The 19,212-nt window shown below is 41.9% G+C and overlaps 1 protein-coding gene across 6 annotated transcripts in view; it reads right to left on the bottom strand.

The window, feature by feature from the left end:
- FBXW7 (F-box and WD repeat domain containing 7) overlaps window positions 1–17,561 on the bottom strand; it is a 122,079-nt gene extending 104,518 nt beyond the window's left edge. For 4 of the 6 annotated variants that reach the window (XM_081959615.1, XM_081959616.1, XM_081959617.1 and 1 more), the window contains exon 1: window positions 16,560–17,561. The gene's annotated coding sequence lies outside the window, so the exon portion shown is untranslated. The remainder of the gene's footprint in view (window positions 1–16,559) is intronic. The other 2 variants (XM_081959610.1, XM_081959609.1) reach the window with 2 other exon arrangements.
- Between the last annotated feature and the right edge of the window lie 1,651 nt (window positions 17,562–19,212).

Raw genomic sequence — 19,212 nt, 5'->3', positions numbered from 1 at the left:
GTCCCTGGGTCATGTCGGAGTCCATCACGGCCCCCCAGCCGAAGAGGCTGGCATCCGTCGTCACTGTGACTCTCTCGGGCTCCCAAAAACAAGCCCCTTGTTGCAGCGCTGGGGACAACCACCACCGAAACGAGAGTCTCACCTCCACCGGTAGAGGAACTGGACGCAAGGAGTTGCTCATCATCCTTCTCTGGACCGGGATCAAGGCCCACTGGAGAGGTCGCAGGTGGAGCCGGGCCCAGGGCACTATCCCTATGCAAGAGACCATCTTCCCCAGAAGTTGAGACAAGGTCAGGATGGAAACAGACCGTCTTTTTTGTACAGAGGAGACCAGCTGGCGAAGGCTGGACAAGCGCTCTGGAGACAGGCGGACCCTCCCTGACTCGGAGTCTATCACTGTCCCTAGGTGTAGAATCTGCCTGGATGGGGACAGGTGGCTCTTGGGAAAGTTCACTGAAAACCCCAACGCCTGAAGCCAACGGATCGTCAGCCGAAGATCCGACTTGGCCCTGGGGAGGGACCCTGCCTGAACTAGGACGTCGTCCAAGTAGCACTGAAGTCTCACCGGAATGGAACGCAGATAAGCCGCCAGAGCTGCCAGGACCTTGGTGAACGTCCGCGGAGCTGAGGCCAGACCAAACGGGAGAGCCCGGTACTGGTAATGCCTGCCCCGGTGAGAGAACCTGAGATAACACCGGTGAGACTGAAGGATGGGGACGTGGAGGTAGGCCTCCGTCAAATCTACTGAGGCCATGTAATCCCCCTTCCGAATGCCCTGCAGAATGGATTTCAGGGACGCCATCTTGAACCGCCTGTATACTAGGTAGCGGTTTAGGCGTTTCAGGTTGAGGATTGCCCTCCAACCCCCCGAGGATTTTGGAACTACGAACAGATGGGAGTAGTAGCCCAGACCCCTCTCCGGCTCCGGAACGACCTCCACTGCCCTGATTTCTAGAAGATGGGCGACCGCGAGGTCCATGAGACGACGCCGCGCCGGGTCCCGAGCCGGGGGAAAAACTTTGAAAAAACTTGGGGGTTTGGAGAGGAATTCTAACCTTAGGCCGTGGCGAACGGTCGCCCTGACCCAACCGTCTGACGTGATCCGATCCCACTCGTCCGCATACAGTGCCAGGCGGCCTCCGATGGGATGACTCGGGTTCGAGTCATTTCCCTCTGCGGAAGGGGCGGCCGCCCCCCCCACGAAAGGGCCGCTTGGACTGCGGCTGATATCTAGAACGGTCCTGAAAACTCTGTCTATGAAATGACCTGTCCTGTCTGTATGATTGGTATCGCTGGTCCTGATCCCTGTCATAAGACTTGAACTGGGGCCTGCGATAGGGATGACTACGGGACTCCGCCTTCTTGGTGGATGTAGGCATAACTTTCTTTTTATCTTTGTTTTCCACCAAAATCGGGTCTAAGGAAGCCCCGAACAAATTTGGACCCTCAAAAGGGGCAGCTACTAGGTCCCACTTGGCTTTATAGTCCATCTGCCAGTTCCTGAGCCACAAAAGTCTACGAGAGGCCACAGAGGTGGCCAAAGCACTTGAACCAAATCTAACTGCGTCTAGGGTCGCATCAGCCGAATACTGACACGCTGCCATTATTTTAGCCAAATCCTGGTGTGCGCGCTCCTCCTGGATCGGAATGCGCTCCTGGAGCCGGCGGAGCCACATGACCGTAGTACGGTTAAAGTACGAGGCAGCAGCCGCTGCCCGCACCGCCCATGCTGAGGCTTTAAAATTTTTACGTAAAGTGAGCTCCGCCCTCTTGTCCTCTGCCTTAAGTTTGTCAGCCGCGTCCCCTGAAACTACTGGAGAGGAGGAGACTAAAGCTGCTATGGGCTGATCTATAACTGGAAGCTGAATAGCTTGCACAAAGGACTTTTCCATGTTGTAGGCGCGACGGTCGTTGCTGCCAGGTGGGGAAAAGTTAGAAGGACGGGCCCATTGGCTAGTAGCTACCTCTAAGAAAAGAGGAGGGGCAGGAATCTCCTCCTTATTGGTGGCCGTCGCTGAGAACATGACCATGTCCGGATCCGTGGGCGGTGGGACCGTGGGGTCCCCCGTGCCCACCTTTGTGGTCCTCCTAGCCTTCTTAAGCAATGGTTTGAACATGGCCTGGAGGAAAAGATTGGAAGAGCGAGGCGGCTCAGGAGCCGCATCCTCCTCCTCAGAGAACCCCCAATCGTCCCTCCGTGCCTCCCCCCTAGAGGAGACCTCACTCATGAGGGAAGGCGAAGAAGCCCTAGATCTGGACCTACTAAAGGGAGTAACTCGACTGTGGTGGTAAGGTCTGTCCCTTTGGGAAATGCCCCTAGAAATGGCTGCAGAAATAAGCCTTTTGAGATTCTCAGGGAGGTTATCGAGATCCTCCTCATCTCCTTCTGAATCATAGTCTGGTGCCACATAGGCCCTGCTGGATCTCCTACCCCTAACTGGACCTGCAGAGGTACCTTCCAATGGATCCCCCCTATCTTCTTCCCTAATCCCCGGGAAAGCAGAAGGAGAGCGAGGCGCCCCCCGCTCCTGACTCCTAACAGATCTGCATGGGGAAGCAGAGGAAGAGGAAGAGGAAGGGCTGAACCCCCTAGCCACCGGTGGGGGAGGGCATGAAGCCGCCACGTGTGGGGATCTGGATCTGGGCCTAGGATCCCTGGCCTGTCTCTTCTCAGCCCTTTCAATGACCTTCTCAATGGCCCTGGATCGCCTGAGCTCATCCCTTTGCAGAGCTCTCGAAGGCCTGTCCTCAGCTGAAGGCCTAGAAACCCGAGGCCTAACTGGGGGAGTGGGCTCAACCTGATCTTCGCCTGCCTGAGCTGGCGCGGCCTGCTGGGACTCAGTTCTATCTGCCATCCCCACTCACGTGCTCCAGAACGAGGTTTTTTGGTAGGAATTGCCCTTCAGCTGGTGAGAATCGCCTGCTCCGGACCTCCGGTAAAGTTGCAAACAGCACAGCCACGTTTTTCACAGCCTCTCCGTGTTGCAAGCCCCAAACACGTGACTCAAAATGGCCGCCGGCTTCTTTTGGGCGGTGCTTTCAAAAGCGCGCCTAAAAATGGCCGCTCACCTCGCCCTTAATTGCCAATGCCTGCAGCTGCAAGCTCGCCTTTCCCAAAACGCTCTCTAAATCATCGCTGAGCTCCTAAGCCCCTAGGAGCCTTCCAACACCAAGAAAAACGATTCCGCGCTGCTGCCGTGGGCTGTAACCGGCCCGGGAAGCTAGCGGTTCAAATTTGAAGCCGAAAAGCCGCTTTCGCGCCGAAAAGCCCCAGCGCGCTGCGAGCCTCACCGGAAAGTTTTAAGAAGACAAATTAAAGCACGTAGGATCGCCCGGCACACCCGAGACCCCAGGCACCAGTCCGGAGCGATCCCTTAAGAGAGGGGGAGGAAGCGCCCCCCCCCACTGACTATCTCAGCCTCCTGAGGGCAGTCGAACAACAGCCCTGCAAGGCGGACCATTAGAAAAAAATTTTTAAATAAAAAACTCCAAATTCAAGGTGCCAACAACACTAATACTGACTAATAAAACCCACTAAAACTCTACTACTAGGAACCAAACCTGTGTCTTGGACCTTGACTGAGAGGAAACTGGGAACCAACGGGAGAAGGCGAAGGTTAAGAAGTTTTCTCTCAGTCAAATGGACCAATCAGGCTGTGTTAACCCTGCTGTGACCCCTCCCTCCACTCTACTGGAAAACAAGAAGAGCTAAGATGGATGTACCACCTTCATCCTGCTTCTACCACATACTATTTAAAAGTACGACCAATGCTGCTTTGTCCCATATCGGGGCTTGAAACCTGAGTGAAAGGGTGTGGATAATCCATTTCATCCAGGATTCTCTGGAGTTCCCAATGCCACATCTTCTCAACCACCATCCCTAAAACGGGAAGGTGGGAGCCTGGACAAAAATTGCCAAGAGCAACAATGAAGGTTTCTAAAGTTTTAAAGAAGTCAGAAACATCCTCTCCATCAAGGATGAATTCACCATCAGTCGGACCCACACACATCTCCTTCTGAGTGGACTTTGACTTTGTTCGCTTTTTCAGGACAAACAGGGTCAAATTATTCCAAGATAACTGGGTACGTTTGCTCCTCTGGTATCTCAACAGGGTTAACATCCAACTGGGAATAAAATCAGGCAATTTTATCTGCCAGATGCACAGAAAATTCCACTACGTGGTCCTGAAAGTAGGCCTCTGAGCTGCCCTTCCCCCAAAAGGTTAGGGGATCCTAAATATGATATGCTGAGGACATGACAAAAGCAGAGAAATATTGATGCTTCACTGCTCTTCCCATCATGTGATAGGTGTTAATAGCAGCTCTAGCTTGTACCCAATCAGACTCATATCCTGTTTTTTTGCAGCAGTGCTCTAGATGTCTCTTGATCTTTTTTAACCCCCTCAACTCCTCACAGGGAGTACTGGGAATGATGGGAGAAAAGAGAGGTTGTACACACACAATTCTGTCCAAGGTTCCAGCCACCTCCCTATTTTAGGCAGCAGCCAAATTATCTGTGCAGGTCATCAGATATTAGCTCCAGCTCCCTTTGAAAGCCTATCAGGTCCTTCAGTTGCCAGAAACTGGTAGATTCTGGATCACTTTTGAACAGAAAGAATCCTTTCATTCCTAGGGTCAGAATGCTGATAATCCTAGAATTATCCCAGAATGTATGTTTGTTTATATATGTGGGGTGTGCGTGTATGTGTGTGTGTATGAATGAATTAATATATCTGTCAGTTAATATACTCCTGTGCCTTAATACAGACACAAAAATACAACTAAAAAGCCAAAATGCAAAGTTAATGAACTCATAGGTAAAGGTAAAGGTTCCCACCGCACATGTGTGCTAGTCATTCCCAACTCTAGGGGGTGGTGCTCATCTCCGTTTCAAAGCCAAAGAGCCAGCGCTGTCCGAAGACGTCTCTGTGGTCATGTGACCAGTATGACTAAACTCCAAAGGTGCATGGAACTCTGTTATCTTCCCACCAAAGGTGGTCCCTATTTTTCTAATTATATTTTTTACATGCTTTCGAACTGCCAGGTTGGCAGAAGCTGGGACACGTAACGGGAGCTCACCCCGTTATGCGGCACAAGGGATTCAAACCGCTGAACTGCCAACCTTTCGATCGACAAACTCAGTGTCTTACACACTGAGCCACTGCGGCCTTGAACAAGCATTAATCTTTTAATTCTTGCCTTATTTTCTACTGTATTCATGGGTCAATGGCTTTCCATCTAAAGCAGGAGTATCAAACCCAAGGGCTGTGAACCGGATTCGGCCTGTGGGCTGCTTAGATCTGGCCGACAGGGCCACCCTGGAAACAGTGAAAGACAAGTCCATGGGGCCTCTGCCAGCAAAAACGGAGCTCGGGAAGGCCGCATGCAGCCCCGCTGAGCTCTGTTTTCGCTGGCGGAGGGTTGCAGGAGATCGTCTCAGTCAAAAACAGAGCTCAGAAGGCCGTTTTTCCTGGCAGAGCTCTTGGGCCACCACAAGCAGCCCAACATGAGTGATATTGAGCTGGCCATGCCCACCCCAACCACGCCCACCCCAGCTGCCTGAAATCAAACACAACCCTGATGCGGCCCTCAATAAAATCGAGTTTGACACCCCTGATCTAAAGCCTCGGTATCTAATTTCTCTTTACTTCCAAGTTCCATCACATTTTGCTTACTATCCCTTGCCTTTCTGCAGCTATTGACAAATCTTTCACCCAAGCTATGCTCATCTAATTTCAGTTAAATTCAAAGAAAATATATTACCCCAAACCAAGTTGCTATTCAATGGAACCATTCCCATTTAGGCAGGAATATAAAATAAGATTTAAAGACTAATTAAAAAATACCCTGTTTCCTAAACATGAATTTCAGATATCCTAACTGATTCTCATACAGGCTACTTCATACAAGTATTTACACAAATATTCCAATAAGTGAGAAAGGCGGGAATGAAGAAGAAATTCCTCAACCACCTTCTCACAATAGGTTCTGCAGTTCTATTTCAGAAAAGGGACAACCTAAGCAGCTAATCCTAAAATGTGTAAGGGTTTGTCTTGGGAAAACAAAAAGGAGCACCGCTATGCTTCCTCCTCTCTAACTACTGTTCTGTATTTCAAAGTTCAACTGAGTGCTCAGCTGAAACCTAGCCCATAAACAATCAATAGGACACAAAATGTAGGCTGTTATTTATTCACAATCATCTCTGGTAGTAACGCTAATTGACATTAAGCAACTTGAAATGTGTGTATATGCACCATCTTTTAATTCTGCACTTTAATTATTTTGGTGAAGGGCTGTTTTGAAGAGCTATGAAAGCACCCAGCCATTTATGCTTATCTTCAGAAAAAAAAATAAGCAGAATTGTTAGTTCTTGAATGGAAGGTCACTATGATAAAGCTTCATGAAAAAATATATCTGTACTATTTTTGAACTCCTTTCTAGCCATTACATAGTGAGAGCAACATTTCAATGTAATTTCATAGTATAATTTCTTTAAATTATAAAATTCTTCATCCAGGACACTAATGTAGTACAAAAACTATATAACATATGTTATTATATATATAACATTATTTTCAGTTATATAAATGTCAATGTGTCTTGAATCCAAGAGTAACGATTCATGGATGAAATACAAATTAAATATGCAGTTACATTTTTAAGCAGGTCCACTAAAAGACAATTAATACTATATTTTTAAGGCTGTATACTGAGAACCAAACAAGAGCTTATCTGAACACACAAGCTATGAAGGCATTGCAGTTTTCCTTGCATACTTCTGTTCTTCACAAAAAAACTTTTTATTGTGCTTTAGTAGAAGGTCAATGGCTATCACTTCACTACTTGAGCACAATAGTGAATTGAAATAAGAACTCATTGCTGTTTGGACCGACAAAGCTACCAGTATGCCTAAGCCAATAAAGCGATTTGTTCATTAAAGCTACTAATAAAGCAACCTTTTGTTAGTCTATGAAACATCAGAAGCATCGGAGAATGCATCAAACTGCAATATTTCTGGCTTTCCCACAAAGTCTAGAAATGTCTCTTGAAGTCTTAGTATTTTTATATAGGTTGAAAACATTATCAATTCCCTATTTTTTGCCAGTTTATTCATAACTAAAAATCAAACTCTCTCCTTATAATCACTGCACATTAAGAATGTACCGTGCTTTTAACATTAATTCCAAATATGTCAAAACATAAAACTGGTCAGCAAAAATAAAAAGACTGAAACAAATTTAAGTGAGACATTAGTCCTACTGCGATGGCACTTGACAAAGTTTTACATGTCTGTCTTAGTCCAAGAGGCAACAGTCAACAGGATTCATCCCCATTACTGAAACTGAAACATAGCAGAGTTGCCCTTTGTACTGAGTGATTTTTCCTTTCCTTATGCATTTTTTCATCTCACGGCTAACAGTTCATTTTAAGTTCAGCATTACAAATTTCAAGTGTCCATTCTAAAAAAGATTAAAATAACATCCCAAACTATCAAACATCTCTTGTTCCTTTCATGTATTAAATATTTTAATTAGGCCGATAATCCTATGCTAATGAAATATCCAAAATATTTGTATTATTGTAATGCGCTCTACATGCGGCTACCCTTGAAGATTATTCAGAAGCTACAACTGGTGCAGTGTATGGCAGCATGGGCAGTTTTGAGGGCCCCAAGAATGACACCTGTAACACCACTGCTCCACAAGCTGCATTGGTTACCAGTCTGCTTCCGGGTGCAATTCAAGATGTTGGTGATCACCTTTAAAGCCCTTCATGGCATGGGCCCAGGTTACATGAGGGACCATCTCACCCCACTGGGATTGGCCTGTCCCACTTGTGCCGGCAGAGAAGGCATGCTGGAGGTCCCGTCAGATTATTCCAGCTGGCAGGGTCCAGGATGAGGGCCTTTTCTGTTGTTGCTCCTGCCCTCTGGAACATTTCACCCGCTGATGTGAGGTTGGCCCAACCCTATTTTTTTGTAAGAACCTGCCAGTCAGCTTGGGGACCCAGCGGTGAAATAGCACAGTGGAGGTCGCTGGTTGAGTAAAAACAGATCCCACTTTGCCCCCACCTCCCCAGATGCCCTTAGATGTCAATGTTTGATTTTAATTTATTTATGTTTTAATTATATATATGTAAATAGATTTTTATGACTGTAAGCCACCCAGAGTTAGCCTATGATAAGATTGGCAGCCAATAAATTTTATAAATAATAATAATAAATCCAAGAGAAATAATAACAGTCAGAAATAGAGACTTGATTGTTAATACAGAGAAAAGCTGCGAGTCATGCAGTTATTTGTTGCGCTTTAGTTCAAATGTAAAAAATAAGACCTGCTTAACTGCTGTTTGTAATATTTAACATAAATATGTCAACACATAACATATCCATGAAACTAGAGAAAGCTAAACTTTTGTCTAAATCACTTGAAAAACCTCTTTTTTTTCTTATCTACCAAAAAATAGCTAACATAAATATGGACAGCAGTCCTTTCATCTAACTAAGAGATGAGCATAAAAAATATGAATTGCTGACAACAGCAATCCCACTCTCCCATTACATGCAGGGTTCACCAGTTGACATTTCGAACTCAAGATAATTATAAATAATGACATGATAGTGTTTTGGCACGAACCTTTACAGTGGCTTCCCATCAATGAAAAAACAGCCCAGTCTCTACAACTTCAGAAAACTGGATTTGCAGCATTTTTAATTCCATCACAGCAACGTCAGAAATAGATTGGCTCAATTGCCAAACAAGGAAAATGTTTTGGAATCACAGACACAGAATAATGTAAATCCAAAATATGGAGGAAGCAGTGGTGAAATTCAGCAGGTTCTGACAGGTTCTGGATAACAGGAAGCGGAAATTTTGAGTAGTTCAGAGAACTGGCAAATACCACCTCTGGCTGGCCACAGAGTGGGGTGAGAATGGGGATTTTGCAATATCCTTTCCCTGCCATGCCCAAGCCATGCCCAAGCCATGCCCACAGAACCAGTAGTAAAAAAATTGAATTTCATCATTGGGAGGAACCCATTTATTATATGTTGATGTATCACATCAACATGTATCACATTTACTGCTTTTTGGGAATAGTGGTAAACAATCCTTAAATATTCAGCAATGATTTACGATTACAAGTATCCTATGTCAGCATAAACCTTAAGTGCTTTCATACCTTTCTCTTAAACAAATACTGTGTTAGATACTTCTCAGAAGTGTTATAATTTAAGTCAAACCTAACGAACTATGTATATATGGTATGACTGGATCTTCTAGTTACAGTGTGAGAGAAGAAATAGGCGAAGAGAGTTCATGAGCCAGAGGATCCTTTATATGCTTCTTCTATATATAAAATCGCCCTTTGGAAGATCTTCTCCCCAGAATTAGGTCGGTTCCAATCCTCCTGACCTTCCGCAAGAGCTTAAAGACCTAGCTCTGCCAATTGGCTTGGGGCACCAAAGGAGGGGCTTCAGAGATTAATAAAACAGATTAATATATAGATTAATATACAGATCCCACCTTTCCCCCTGCTCGTCCTAGTCTCTCCCTGTATTTTAGCCAGCGCTGTGTATTGTGTTTTGAATATTATAGTATTTTATTAAACAGATTTATCATTTTAATATTGTAAACCACCCAGAGGTACCCTATGGTAAGATGGACAGCCAATCAATTAATCAATCAATCAATCAGAGGCCAGCAATACAGAAATTATAAATTGTATAGAAGGCAACCATTAAACTCCAAATAAGAAACATTAAAAATTAGAGGAGGAAAAGAACATTGCCCAGTAAAATAAAATTTTGAGAAGCCAATCACGAGGATCTGTTAACATTCATGGGTGAGCTTTACAAGAAGGAAAGCAGTCTTCAATTTTGGTTTTGGGGGCATTTGTTTTGATTTTACTACTTATAAAATTAAGATTTAGAATGCTTAGAATAATCAGCAGCAGTTATTCAGGGAAAGTGGTGTAATCTGTACCATACGCTTTTAGAACAAGTGAAACTACTGAGGGAGTGAAATCAAAAACCAAGTGTCAGTTGAAGATAAAAGCCTCAGTTACCTTATTTAAAATGTGAATTGGGCTAAAATCTTCATCATTCAGTTCTTAAGCTTCTTTTTTCAAAGTTTTGATTCTCACAATCAAAACAGATTAGACTGAAAAGGATGTTCATTAGGTCAACTCATTGCTCGGAAAAATATTTTATTATTTTAGGAAGTCACAAAGTTTGAGAATAGTCTAAACTATTTCTTCTTTTGCGCAGCTATTTCTTCCTTTGCCTCATCTTCAGTTTTCTCTTTCTCTGTTTCCTTTCAGTAATATAAGCCTCTCCTCCTATCTACAATCTTTTATATTTTTTGAAGTTTCTAATGGAACCAAAGAGAAATATGTGTGTATAGTAAGTATAATCTTTATTGTCATTGTATTTAAATACAACGAAATTGGTATACAGATAGTCCTCAACTTATGATAAAATTGGGACCAGATTCTTTTGAAATGCAGTCATTAGGTGAGATATCACATGATTGTACCCAATTTTCTGGGTTTTCTCCAAGGTCGTTAAGTGAGACATCACCTGACCATGACTTAGGATCTTCGCTGCCCATTTCCCCATTGATTTTGCTTTTTAGAAGCCAACTGGAAGGATGCAAATAGCTATCACATGATCCTGGGACTCTGCCATTCGCATAAATGGGAGATGGGTGCAAAGTACTTGGATCATGATCACGTGACTGTAAGGATGTTGAGATGGTCCTAAGTGTGAGGGCTGATCATAACTCACTTTTTTCAGCACTGTAATAACTTTGGATGGTCGCTAAATGAATGTAACTTGAGGATTATCTTTATCATGTCTCTGTTTATGTGTGCAAGTGTATGTTTTCTGTGAAAAAGATAATGGAACATGCAGCTAGAGTTCTTATTTTTCAGGCCATAAGTTAATTGGACTGTTTTTGAAAAGCAATTTCTAAAATAAATTTGTTATAAAGGACATCAGGATGGGGGGGGGGGGGGTGTTTCAAATGGATCTCAGGAAATGATATGTTGTTAACTTGGCTGCTTATATAGAACATATGGAATATGAAGGTAGGTGGAATCAGTCAGTTTAACATACATTCAATGACATTTTTGATCCCTTGTTTTACTTATTGGTATTTTACTATAGATATTTACTATTTATATCTTTATTATTTTATCTTGTTTACTTGTCTTTTGCCTCTTTGTACTCTTTTTCTAAAATGTCTAAAGCAAAGAAGGAAAGAACAAATCACTTGTACTTACAGTGAACATGGTATCACACAAATGATGGGCAAGCTATTAAATTTAAATAAAGGGATTCTGAATTGCTACAGACAGTATTTCAGTAGGAAAGGCATTAATGGTAATATAGAGACAGTTTAAGTTTCATGCAATTTCCATCAGCAATGCACTGGTCTTGTGAATCCTCAATATTTATGCACTAGTTAACAGATTAACTAACTTAGATCAATTATTTAAATGTTTCCCGACCATTCTTATTTGCAGTTAAGTGATTACAGGAGAAATTTAGCTTGAAATTTTTATGTAAGTTATTTTAGAAAATATTTCTTTAATTAAAATGATTTGCCAGCTTTGAAGAAGTCACAATCTCAATCTAAATACACAATTTTGTTACTTTAATGCTATTTGAGACCATATTTAAAAAAGCAAGAATATAAAAATAAAATTTAAAGATATGTACCTTATTTAACTGATTAAAGCCTACATTACTACAAATTAAATTTCAACCTACCATTTTTCTTATCCATCCACATCATTTATCTCCTTTGAATCTACCATACTAATTCTTCTATAGATATCTACTATACTTAAAGCTGCAGTTTTAAGCAAAAATAAACCCCATATTAATTTCACTTTGAATAGTTGATGCTTCTGGGTTTTTTTTAATACATTTGCACCTTTTCATATAGTTTTTTTTTCTAGGCCTATCCAAACTCAATGTGTATACTGTTCTTGGAAACTTCCAGCTTTTTTCTGAAAGCCATCTTGCCTATCTTTTTCCTTCCAGCAAATAAAAAATTAAATTAGGAAAGTCAAGTATGTTTTAAAAATTGGTAAAAATACATCTATGATATATCTTGAGACAAGTGCAAGTAAAACAATGGCCTTGACTGGTGGGATCTAGAAGGGCCTTCTCTCCTGTGGCCTTCCTCACTTGGAAAATCTTACCCACAGAAGTAAGGCAAGCACTTACTCCTCTGGTTTTCCAGAAGTGTGTTAATACTTGGCTCTGCTAATTAGTATGGCAATATAAAAGTGTGATGCAACCCTGGTAAATAATAGTATGGCCAGTCAAATGGATAAATTAAGTTAAAAGACATGGCTTGTAACACATATATACTACAATTTAACTCTCCACCATACACTGCCCTTCAAACAGGTTTTGTGGCTTAATATGTCACAAGTTGTAATTTTGGGTTACAAAGTCAAAAAAAGCAGTAAGTTTTGTTACTGAGGTACAAATAGTGCACATAAAAACAACATATGTTCATTGTTTTAGTATATTGTACAAGCACAATTACTGACCAATACCTCCCTGTGTAATATTGTATCCAAATTTATAAATTTAATACTTAACTGATGAGTACTAAAGAAAAACTTACAACATACTTTTAGCTGTCTGAATTGACACTGATGAGGAGTTGTTCAAGGCAAAAGTTCATGAGGTAAATAGCACCTAGCGACTGGACCATCTTAGAACTTTTAGGAAGCCAGTGATTTCGTATTAAAAATGTAGATACACGAAATAGTCTTTTAATTCTTTATTATGAAATATACTTCACTACTCTAAATTTCAATGTAAAGACCCTCAAATTGCTTATCACCAAAGTTAGCTTAGGACCTTATGTCTCTCTATAACTAACAGAGGATATTTATCAAATTTGAAAACAACATAAAAAGATTCTGCCCATAGTAAACTAACATGAAAACAATTTCAGAACCTGAACCCACTGATAATCTATCTACAACCTTTCTATCTACAAAAAATACGATGCATTGCTTATATGTGTATTTTTATCTAAGAACACCACTTTTCAAAAATTATATATCCAGCATTCTTTATATCTTCAACACAATGTTAAAAATCAAAACAATTTTGTAGGTTGTAATCAAAACACCCTGACAAATTTATGAAATACTAACTGAAAGCTAGAACTCTGTCCTATTGTGCATGTTTATTACAATACAGCTTTTAATTATAGACATGCAATTTTTGCTATACAACCCCAACATCAATTAACATTTATAACAAGCTAGCAATCATACTTGGTTTACTTGGACTTTACTTGGACTTTCATACACTTCAAGTGAAGCTGAAATCCATTCAGGAAAAATCACAGAAAATGCAATCATGTTAAAGCAGAATTACTCCCTAAGGATTCAAAAAGTACACAAAAAATACAATTTAGAAATAAATTATATGATTTTTTAAAAAATGTAAGCTTCCTTACTGTGTGCTCTGATCTACCAGTCTTAAAATAACTTTGAAGACATTTAATGAGAATTCAAGTCCAATAGTAAAAGATACACTGTGAGTAATTTTATTGCATGAAATTGACATAATTTTCAGGTATCTAAGTATGAGAATATATATACTAGTGTTCTACTTATTCATCTCTTTTTTCTGAACTCATTAGATTTAGTGATGGGAAAAAATTCAGTTCCTCATCAATAAAAGAAATAGTGGAAACTATTTCACTTGCCAAATTTCTCACTTATATACACAAGATATTTGCTTTGTTTAAAGGAGGATGAGTCCACATAATTACATAAACATCTCAGAAGCAACTTTTCATTTCAAATAACTTATTTTCTATATTGTGTATGTAAATGCACATTTTCTCCCATTCTTATACAACAAGTATTCAAATTGTCTGATCAATAACTACCTAGGCAACTATCAATGTTTTACATATATTTATTATTTCGAATTCACCAGTGAATGGGAAAGGGACAGTCTCCTTCCTTCTATGTTACTCATAGATAACATCATAGATAACATCTGTCATTTTCAGAGGTTTGAAAGACCATATAGAGCAGATTTTAAGGGAGAACAAGATAACAGAAGTGAAAAGGATAATAGTCACAAGTGTAAGAATTAATATTGCCCTTATTCTTCAGATAAACTCATAAAACTTAATATAAGAAGTTAGTATTGTTATCTTGAACCAGGGTAGGTAAAACAGGGATATGCCAAGCAATATCCATAATTGCTGTGAAATAGTCAAATCAAAAAGGCAAGCTGCAGGTCTGTTGATAAAGTAACCTCTGAAAACAAGGACAAATTCAGATCAAGTAAAAAATAAAACCAATAAGAATTAATTAGAAGGATCTGGGAAAAGCATCTATTTCATATTGCTTCCAGGAGGCAATATGCAAGTATTTCACTATCAATCTTTAGCATTAAGACTGCAATAAAAGTAATTTATGCACTTTATAAAAACTGTAGTACACTCATTTCATTACTTTCTGATGCAAGACTGGCAATTACACAAACATTCAAAAAACGTTTGTTCAGAAGCTTGTTGTTTTAAATCCAGTAAAATTTATTATCTAAGGTACTCTTTTAGGATTGCATGTATAATAAAGAGATGACAGAAGAGGCCATAACCTGTTTTTCCCTCCAGAGTAAACCAATTCATTCTTACCTATATTCCTTCTATAGTAAGCCTATAATTTAAGGCTTAACCTTTCTAAATAGATTATAAAAATATAAAAAAATTAACTTTTGTGAAGACTGTGTAGAATTTTCAAAAATCATTTTTACTCAAGCCCTTTCCTGTTTCTATCAATAATTTATCTCAATAAAGTTTAAAAACTATTTTTCATAAACAAATTATATTTGAACTACCATTGTAATACTGAAGAAGACTCTACCGGATAAGTAATAAAACATTTCAAATTAAAAAGGAAAAGAAATACAGTTGCCATGACTCAACTTCCACCCAATGTGGTTTTATTTTGACTCAATATACTGTACAAACCCCTTATGTTTACATATGCATTGGAAACTCATATAATTGTGATTTAATAAATGATGGATAAGCAAACTAGGCCTTATTTAATTATGTGAATGAAACTATGTTTGCTTTGATGTAAATGCCTACGTTTATTTAAAATCAGTGCACAAAAAATAGTATAATTGTAAAATGCTATGCAGAAAAAATAATCTATTCAGAGACACTGAATTTCTACTAAATTCCCATTGAATTTAGTAGCAATCAGTGAGAAGTAAATATATAGTCACAGTTGTTTTTGTCTGCCCTTCCATTACTTGAGTCTTCACATACTATACATGTAATCAAAAGTATACACGAAACACTTTATAGGTAAGGTATCTGTTTTCAGAAGATCATTGTGTTAGTTGAAACAAAAGCAAAGTTCTGTCATCCTTAAGACCAGCAAATGTATCATGGGATAATTTTTGATAACTAAGGTTCATTTCATCACACATGGAGTTTAATCTTACCAAAATAAACATTGGTAGTATATTATACATACGATTTATATACAATAAATCATGCACACAAATATGGTTTTCTTTCAGAATATTCTATGCATCTGGTGAACAAGACTACAGTAAATAGAGATCTAATTCTGCAACAAATGTACCAATAGGCATTATACACATTTTCATTGTTTGAGACAATATATGGGATTTTTGAAGCAACATACTTTAAAGTATCATTTAAAACTTTGCAATACAGGAATGCAAGACTCAAGACAGAATGTTTGATTCCTCAGACACAAGGAATCCCAACTTTTAAGCAACATAAAAATTAGGATACTGTAAGTGCTGAAAACTTTATTTCGTAACACACTACTGTTTTAATATTAAGTGATGTTGCCCATTGTGTAGATAGAATATATTTAAATGCACTTCAGTTTTATTGCAACAGTGGAACCCATTCTGAAGAAATAAAGGTAAAACACTAAACCAGAATACTTCCCATCACCCACGAACCAGCCTCTAGTCAAATCATTGCCTCCATGGTGCAAGAGATCAGTGTACTTAAAACTACTTTGTTTCTAGGGAAAGAAAGAAAGAAAGAAAACAGTCGGAGTCTCTTAACTGGCCTTCTCAAACCCTTCTCTTCCCTCATTAGTTGTTTAACAAAGGCATTTAAAAGTTCCCTCAAGATGCACCAATGCTTTCCCCCCCCCCTTTTTTTTTTTCTTTTTTGGCTGACCCTGAGGGAGAACTCCCCACCGTAGTTAACAGGGTGGGTCACTGAGCGCAGCAGACCATGCAGACAGTCCTGCAACGTGAGGCGCATATGAAACAAGGGACAGCGGCTGCCCTTTATATTCCACCAGGAACCATTCAGGACGGAGCCCAGCCATTCTCCCCGGCATCCTTTCCCATCCCTTCTCATGCGATACCGGGGAGGGAAGGGGGGGGAGGCACCACGTGCATCACCCAAACCTACCGGGCCTGGAGACCCTCAGGATGCTAAGATAAGCCCACCACCACCACCTCCCCTCCCCCCCCCAATTTCATTCTCCCTTCCACTCGCCTTGCACACTTCGGAAGCTAAAGCAGCAGCAGCAGCGGCGTCCAACGAAGCGGAGCTGGGACCAAGCGGAGAGATCGGGCGGGATCACCCTTCTTCACCCCACAGGGGGAGGAGGAGGAGGAGGAAGCGGCCAACAGGATTGAGCAGCAAGTTCGAGGGGAGCGGGACTCCTCCGCTCGGGGGGCTTCTGAGACGGGCACCGCTTGACGTTCCAGGACTGGTCACCGAAGCTCTCGTCGCCTCAAGGCTTCTGGGAAACTCAGTAGAGGCGGCGAGGGCGGCAGCAGCAGCGGTAGGTCGGGAGTCGCTTCCCGCGGAGCAGCCGCTGCCGCCTCCACCACAGCGCTACCCGCCGCTTCCCCCGGGACCGGCCCGGCCACCCCTGGCCTTGGAGGGGGAGGCGGCCAGAGGGTCGGGCCGCGGCCCCAGACCGGCTCTCGCTTTCATACACTCCCGAGTTACCGCCGCCGGGGGTGCTAGGGCCCCAACCAGGCAGACGGAGCGCGGAAGCGGCGCCGGACGGCCAGGGTCAGCGCCGCTCCCGCTCCGCACCCAGGCATGTGGGTAACTAATTCTCCGCGCGGGCTCCGGTCACTCCGCGGGACGGACTCTGAGGGACGCGGAGAGCCCGCTTCGCTCTCGGGAGGGAAGAGAGAGGGACGCGGAGCCACGAGACGGTCCGCCCGGTGGTCCAGAGCCGCTTATTTGCCGTCCCTCGCATATACAGCCAGCGGTGGGAGGGAGGGAGGAGGCAAAGAAGGGACGGCCCGTCTACGGCGGCGCAGGGAGATGACATAGATCGTAGCCTGGCAACAGGAACCTTCCACCCGCCTCCCACGGGCGCGGATGAATGACGTAAAGAGGTTGAAAGGCTGAGTGTCTTCGTGGAGGGGTTGTGTAATCCCGGACGCGGGGATAGATCATTGAGGCATTTAAAAAAAAAACGCCTGGCCCTTTATTTGGTTATGCGCAATCGCAGTTCGCGAACTAAACAAAGAGGCTGGAGTTCGGTAAAGAGTTACTTCGTTAATAAGACAGCAGTTGTAGCTAATCAACATGGAAGATGGGAGTTGGGGTTGGGACAGAACCGGATTTGCCAAACACAAACTTGCTATTCGGTTGAGATCTTAATACCAAGCAGCCGGTTCTGCTCTGATATAATGGCTACGCAATGGCTATGCTCCTTGAGAGCACCTGCTATGGTTAATTCTCCGTTTCTTCAAGCAGGGCTTTTTGGATTCACACAAGTAAGTCAATGAATACTTCAGCTTCAACTACAACAACATACAAGCACACAGTAGATGCAAACTCAAGGTAAACCGCTCCAAACTTGATTGCAGAAAATACGACTTCAGTAACAGAGTGGTCAATGCCTGGAATGCATTACATGACTGTGGTTTCTTCCCCAAACCCCCAAAACTTTAACCTTATTGTCTGCTGTGGACCTCACCCCATTCCTAAGAGGTCTTTAAGGGGCGTGTATAAGCCTACCATCCCTGTCTTACTGTCCCCACTTATTTTTATCCATTTCCTCTATTCATGATCAGGTTTATACTTATATCTGTTATCTAATTCATGCTTGACAAAATACAATAAACAAATTAAGCTCACTGCTGGATTCACTGTACTGTAAATGAAGGTGCCTGGGTTCAATTGCTTCCTCAGCCATGGAACTAATTTGTTATGTATATGCAATGTGGTGTACTTTGTGTTCTGTGTTCTGTGTTATGTTGCATGAATCCAAAACAAAGTTCACCATATTGGCACACTATGTTTAAACCAATAATGGTTCACAAATCATTCTGTACTATGTTGTATGAACTTAGGTACCAAATGACTGACCCATTAACTTTCATCGCACACCAATCTGTTAAAAGTTTGATTTTGAGAAAGAACAAGGAATGAGAAGTTAACAACATAATGCTAAGAATAGAGTTCCCCACTTCACATATTGTTTTAGCTAAGTACTTTGTGGCTATTATAAATGCTAACTGGGGCTTCTATATTTTCTTAATTAAGAAAATGCTGAGTGATTGACTCTTATCATAATCCACAAACTATAGCTTACATTTGCTTGAGAAGAACCATATTTGGGTTTTTTATGTGAATCTTGCCTACGATCTGTTTAAAATATCGCCTTACTTGCTCTTAAGCAAGCTATATTTATGAGCCGTGCGGTGGCACAGTGGTTAGAGTGCAGTATTGCAGGCTACTTCTGCTGCTTGCCTGCAACTTGATAGTTCAAATTTCACCAACCTCAAGGTTTAGTCAGCCTTCCAGGCTTCCGAGGTGGGTAAAATGAGGACCCAAATTGTTGGAGGCAATATGCTGACTCTGTAAACTGCTTAGCGAGGGCTGTAAAAGCACTGTAAAGCGATATATAAGTCTAAGTGCTATTGCTATATTTAGCATATATGGATAATCTAGTGCAGTGGTCGGCAAGCCGCGGCTCGGGAGCCACATGTGGCTCTTTACACATTTTAATGCGGCTCTTCTGTGTGCCGGGCGCCCGCTCCCCTCCCTCCTCTCGGGCACTTCAAAACAAGTGCCCCTTTCCCTTTTTTCTTTTCGACCCACAATGATTAGGGAGGATCCTGAAGTCGGGCGGGGACGAGAAGCGAGGAGGCAGAAAAAGAAACGGAGGCTAAGGAGC

The sequence above is a fragment of the Natrix helvetica genome, assembly GCF_964273705.1.
Source record: "Natrix helvetica genome assembly, chromosome: 7".
NCBI classification, from domain to species: Eukaryota; Metazoa; Chordata; class Lepidosauria; order Squamata; family Natricidae; genus Natrix; species Natrix helvetica.
The sequence above is the reverse complement of the archived record's forward strand: the minus strand, read 5'-3'. Positions and strand labels throughout refer to the sequence as shown.